General features: G+C 31.5%; 1 long non-coding RNA gene across 2 annotated transcripts; it reads left to right on the forward strand.

Moving 5' to 3' along the window:
* The first annotated feature begins 520 nt into the window (after positions 1 to 520).
* Positions 521 to 2,783, forward strand: LOC139877266 (uncharacterized). 2 transcript variants are annotated; one of them, XR_011768517.1, is made up of 3 exons: positions 521 to 844; positions 1,047 to 1,129; positions 1,217 to 2,783. It is a non-coding gene; the product is annotated as an uncharacterized lncRNA (long non-coding RNA). The 2 variants fall into 2 exon arrangements; XR_011768516.1 differs by having other exon boundaries at positions 1,050 to 1,129.
* Positions 2,784 to 6,451: the final 3,668 nt, after the last annotated feature.

Here is a 6,451-nt window from a genome sequence, read left to right on the forward strand (position 1 = left end):
TTAACATAATGTAATTATTTTGTACTAAAAACTTATCTAATTAAAGATGTACATATAATATTATTCTTAACTATCGATTTTAAAACAATTTTTAGGGGCTAATTTTTTGTGTTTTATCGATTATTTGTCAATTGAAGTTAAAATAATTTCAATGCAAGGGCTCATAATCTATGCGTTAGTATTTAATACTAATGTTTTCGATAAAAATGTTATCAGTAACAAATGGTTATATATTGTAATTGTGTTATACATTTGATAAGTATCAATATTAACGTTATGGACTATTAATCCATGCAAAAGCCGTACAATGCACGAACTCATGAAACTAGTTTAAATATAAAAAATAAAATACAAAACTTAAAGATATCATCTAAAATAATACGCGTATCTTGATTATATTATCTCCCCTTTTTTAAAGCACCACTAGTAAAAATATACGGAGTATACTACGAACTACTGAGTACTAAAATAGCCCATTATTCGTCAAGAGACGTATCACTTTCCAAATCCTAAAATTGAACCGCGGCAGCAGAGTATCATACAATCAATAAAAAAATCCGATGAAAAATTTGATCACCTTGATCGGCCGATTTCCTTCATCTTCATCAATTAATCGAGAACTGCATGATCTTCATCATCTTCTTAGGTATTATTCGTTGATGATTAGATTTCAATGATTTTCGCTTGGCATCTAAGTTGCTGAAACGGTTATTTGAGCAGTTTCTGAATTACAAGATGTCAGGGTTGGAGCTTTGTAAGCGATTACCTCCGTAAATGCAGTTGATGCAATAATTGATGAAGCAATGCACGTACTCTTTGTTTTCTGCTCTCATTCATTTATTATGTAAGAAGATGGATTCTTTCACTTTTTCATATTGGGTGTAGCCCTATTGTTTTGACATTTTCATGTTCTCTTAATGTTTATTGCTTTTAAAAGATTAGGATTCACACATATAATTTGCCTTTCATTTGTTGTCTGATTGATATTACTATTTTTGATTTGATTTTTTATTTATATATGTGGTTCTTTTTTTTGTTCACGAAAGCAGTTATGCCAGCTCTTTTCAACATACTAGTGACCCTGTATTTTCTTCTCACATGTCAATTGGTATGAATCTGCTTGCAATTGGTGAGTTTTTGTACTGATGTTGTACATACTAAGAATAATATAATTATGATTTGACCTTTTTATTGATTTATGTGGTTCTTTTGATAGTTCCTGAAAGCAATTCTTAAAGATTTTATCAATACGAGTCTTCAAACGCTGGTATGCTTTCTAAATTTCCTTTCATTTGTTGCCTGAATGATATTACCAGTTGTTTGGTTGGTTGGCTCCAATATTTATTTAAATTTGCTTTTGATTAATTAATGTGCTTATGTTTTTATATGTTGGCTCCAATGACTGTAATAAAGGATGGTATAGTTTCAGGTGTTACTTAAATGGTTTGTTACATTCAGGGGCGGATCTAGGATTGGTAATCACTGGTGTCACCCGTTAAAACCCTCAAAAAATTTCTACTAGATGTCTTATTTCAATGGTGTCACTTCAAAAAAATGTACACTATTAAGTGGTGTCACTAGTTAAAAACCCCAAAAAATTTCCACTACATCGCGTATTTCAGTGGTGTCCCGTGTCACCACTGGGCACTATATACATCCGCCCCTGGTTACATTGCTACTAACAATTGGTTGTTCTTTGTTTACTGACTATAAAATCTCTTTACTTATCTTAGAAACATCAGCTAGCATGAATGTAATGTAATGATAACTAATTGTTCATTCCTATTCTTATTGGTAATAATACCGCTGCCCCTTATTTGGGTCAGCCTCTGACTATTCAGGTGGATGGTATGTATTGTTTTCATGCATTATAATTTTAATATTGTCTTAATTTGTTATTAAGTTTGTTTTTCTTGTCACATCTTTAGTTAGTTTAGGATCACATTTGTTAAATTGATTAGTAGCATCGACTCTTTATTTGCTAAGTGGTAATATACCGACCAATTTCATTGTACTAAATATTTATAATGTATTTGGGACTAAGTATCATGCACCAGGATATGTCTTCTAGACGAAACTATATGCTTTAAAGAACTGTTATTTGCCTGAGTTAATCCACGAGCTTTCACAGTTTTGTTTTTTTATGCGCCATTTTGCTGAAACTTTTATATTCATTAACTGGTTGCTCTTTTAGTGAGTCTCCTTTACAAAGTTGGTTGAGATAATTTAAAGGTAAAAATGAAGGCAAAGGTAGTTTGGAGAAAAGTGTGTGATTACGTCTGATATGATTTGAAAGAAATTGCATTCCCTTCATCTTTACCCGACCCACCTCATTTCAAAAAGCGGAGGAAACTAACATGGAAATAATGATATTCGGTGAGACTGCTCTTTTATGGTTGTACTATTGAATAGATTTCTTAATTCTGTTTATAACATGATTTCACCTTGCTGGCATGAAGATTATCTATGGACCCTGTAAGTTTGTAACTGATATTTAGATCACAAACAATATGTGTGTGTGTCGTTATTGTCACGTAACCCTTTTTTTTTTCAGGCAATGAAGGACATAACTAGACTTTATGCTACAAGTTGGGTAAGAGATATATGCCCAGAGCTGCGTCCCAATGAATACAAGAAGAGAGAAAAATTCAGCAGATGAACATGGTGCAACGGGGTCAACGGAGAAACTGAACCGTCAACATTGGAGGATCTAGGTAAATTTTATTGAAAACGTTGATTCAACTTGTGAATATGTAAATGCTTAAGATTTTTGTTAACTTGGTACTTGAACTTCTTGTTCATATTTTTCTTCGTTTCTTAGAATGGGAGGTTTATATAGAAATTCTTCTTCATCACTCCAATTTGAAATCTCTCCATCTTCCAATTTTGGTTTTTCATATGTTGTTGACAACATATTTATGTTTTCATTCTGAGGGTTTTCTTGGGTGGTGAAATTATGATTAACTTCATTGTCAACTTCCATCGGACCATGTATATAATGTTTAACTCTATGACCATTAACTTTAAATTCAATCCCATTTGAATTTATTAACTCTATTGTTCCATATGGGAAAACTCTTTTGACTATGAATGGTCCAGGCCATCTTGATTTCAATTTTCCAGGAAATAGCTTGAATCGTGAATTGAAAAGAAGAACTCTGTCTCCTTCCTTAAATTCTTTTGAACTTCTGATTCTTTTATCATGCCATTTCTTCGTTCTTTCCTTATAGATTAAGGAATTTTCATATTCTTCATGTCTTAATTCTTCTAATTCGTTTAGTTGACTTAACTGTAGACGTCCAACTTCATGCAAATCAAGATTACATGTCTTCAAAGCCCAAAATGCTTTGTGCTCAATTTCTACTGGAAGGTGACATGCTTTTCCGTAAACAAGTTTAAAAGGTGTGGTGCCAATTGGAGTTTTATAGGCTGTTCTAAAAGCCCAGAGTGTATCCTTCAATTTCAGATTTGATCCTACAGTTTTCTCTAGAATACGTTTTAAAGCTCGGTTGGTATTTTCAACTTATCCACTTGTTTGTGGATGATAAGCAGTTGAGATTTTATGAGTTACTCGATATCTTTTGAGAACTTTCTCAAGTTGATTATTACAGAAATTAGTACCCCGATCACTTATTAAAGCTTTCGGTGTTCCGAACCTAGCAAAAAGACGTTTTAAGAAATTGACTACAACTAGTGCATCGTTAGTTGGGAGAGCTTGTGCTTCCGCCCATTTAGATACATAATCAATGGCAACGATAATGTAGAGATTATTATGAGATTTTGGAAATGGACCCATAAAGTCAATACCCCAAACGTCAAATACTTCACGTACTTGAATGACATTTTGTGGCATTTCATCACATTGATTTATTTTTTCGGCCCTTTGACATGCATCACATGATTTACAAAGAAGGTGTGCATCTTTGAAAATTGTAGGCCAATAGAATCCAGCGTCGTAGACTTTTCTTGCTGTGAGTTGAGTGTAGTGACCCGAACTTTTTCATGTTATATATATTAATTGAGATTGATATTTACATGATTAAATGTTTCCAACATGTTAAGCAATCAAACTTGTTAAGACTTGATTAATTGAAATATGTTTCATATAGACAATTGACCACCCAAGTTGACCGGTGATTCACGAACGTTAAAACTTGTAAAAACTATATGATGACATATATATGGATATATATATAGTTAACATGATACTATGATAAGTAAACATATCATTAAGTATATTAACAATGAACTACATATGTAAAAACAAGACTACTAACTTAATGATTTTTAAACGAGACATATATGTAACGATTATCGTTGTAAATACATTAAATGTATATATATCATATTAAGAGATATTCATACATGATAATATCATGATAATATAATAATTTAAAATCTCATTTGATATTATAAACATTGGGTTAACAACATTTAACAAGATCGTTAACCTAAAGGTTTCAAAACAACACTTACATGTAACGACTAACGATGACTTAACGACTCAGTTAAAATGTATATACATGTAGTGTTTTAATATGTATTTATACACTTTTGAAAGACTTCAATACACTTATCAAAATACTTCTACTTAACAAAAATGCTTACAATTACATCCTCGTTCAGTTTCATCAACAATTCTACTCGTACGCACCCGTATTCGTACTCGTACAATACACAGCTTTTAGATGTATGTACTATTGGTATATACACTCCAATGATCGGCTCTTAGCAGCCCATGTGAGTCACCTAACACATGTGGGAACCATCATTTGGCAACTAGCATGAAATATCTCATAAAATTACAAAAATATGAGTAATCATTCATGACTTATTTACATGAAAACAAAATTACATATCCTTTATATCTAATCCATACACCAACGACCAAAAACACCTACAAACACTTTCATTCTTCAATTTTCTTCATCTAATTGATCTCTCTCAAGTTCTATCTTCAAGTTCTAAGTGTTCTTCATATATTCTACAAGTTCTAGTTACATAAAATCAAGAATACTTTCAAGTTTGCTAGCTCACTTCCAATCTTGTAAGGTGATCATCCAACCTCAAGAAATCTTTGTTTCTTAAAGTAGGTTATCATTCTAATACAAGGTAATAATCATATTCAAACTTTGGTTCAATTTCTATAACTATAACAATCTTATTTCAAGTGATGATCTTACTTGAACTTGTTTTCGTGTCATGATTCTGCTTCAAGAACTTCGAGCCATCCAAGGATCCGTTGAAGCTAGATCTATTTTTTTCTTTTCCAGTAGGTTTATCCAAGGAACTTGAGGTAGTAATGATGTTCATAATATCATTCGATTCATACATATAAAACTATCTTATTCGAAGGTTTAAACTTGTAATCACTAGAACATAGTTTAGTTAATTCTAAACTTGTTCGCAAATAAAAGTTAATCCTTCTAACTTGACTTTTAAAATCAACTAAACACATGTTCTATATCTATATGATATGCTAACTTAATGATTTAAAACCTGGAAACACGAAAAACACCGTAAAACCGGATTTACGCCGTCGTAGTAACACCGCGGGCTGTTTTGGGTTAGTTAATTAAAAACTATGATAAACTTTGATTTAAAAGTTGTTATTCTGAGAAAATGATTTTTATTCTGAACATGAAACTATATCCAAAAATTATGGTTAAACTCAAAGTGGAAGTATGTTTTCTAAAATGGTCATCTAGACGTCGTTCTTTCGACTGAAATGACTACCTTTACAAAAATGACTTGTAACTTATTTTTCTGACTATAAACATATACTTTTTCTATTTAGATTCATAAAATAGAGTTCAATATGAAACCATAGCAATTTGATTAACTCAAAACGGATTTAAAATGAAGAAGTTATAGGTAAAACAAGATTGGATAATTTTTCTCATTTTAGCTACGTGAAAATTGGTAACAAATCTATTCCAACCATAAGTTAATCAACTTGTATTGTATATTATGTAATCTTGAGATACCATAGACACGTATACAATGTTTCGACCTATCATGTCGACACATCTATATATATTTCGGAACAACCATAGACACTCTATATGTGAATGTTGGAGTTAGCTATACAGGGTTAAGGTTGATTCCAAAATATATATAGTTTGAGTTGTGATCAATACTGAGATACGTATACACTGGGTCGTGGATTGATTCAAGATAATATTTATTAATTTATTTCTGTACATCTAACTGTGGACAACTAGTTGTAGGTTACTAACGAGGACAGCTGACTTAATAAACTTAAAACATCAAAATATATTAAAAGTGTTGTAAATATATTTTGAACATACTTTGATATATATGTATATATTGTTATAGGTTCGTGAATCAACCAGTGGCCAAGTCTTACTTCTCGACGAAGTAAAAATCTGTGAAAGTGAGTTATAGTCCCACTTTTAAAATCTAATATTTTTGGGATGAGAATACATGC

The sequence above is a fragment of the Rutidosis leptorrhynchoides genome, chromosome 11 (assembly GCF_046630445.1).
Source record: "Rutidosis leptorrhynchoides isolate AG116_Rl617_1_P2 chromosome 11, CSIRO_AGI_Rlap_v1, whole genome shotgun sequence".
In the NCBI taxonomy this organism is placed as follows: Eukaryota; Viridiplantae; Streptophyta; class Magnoliopsida; order Asterales; family Asteraceae; genus Rutidosis; species Rutidosis leptorrhynchoides.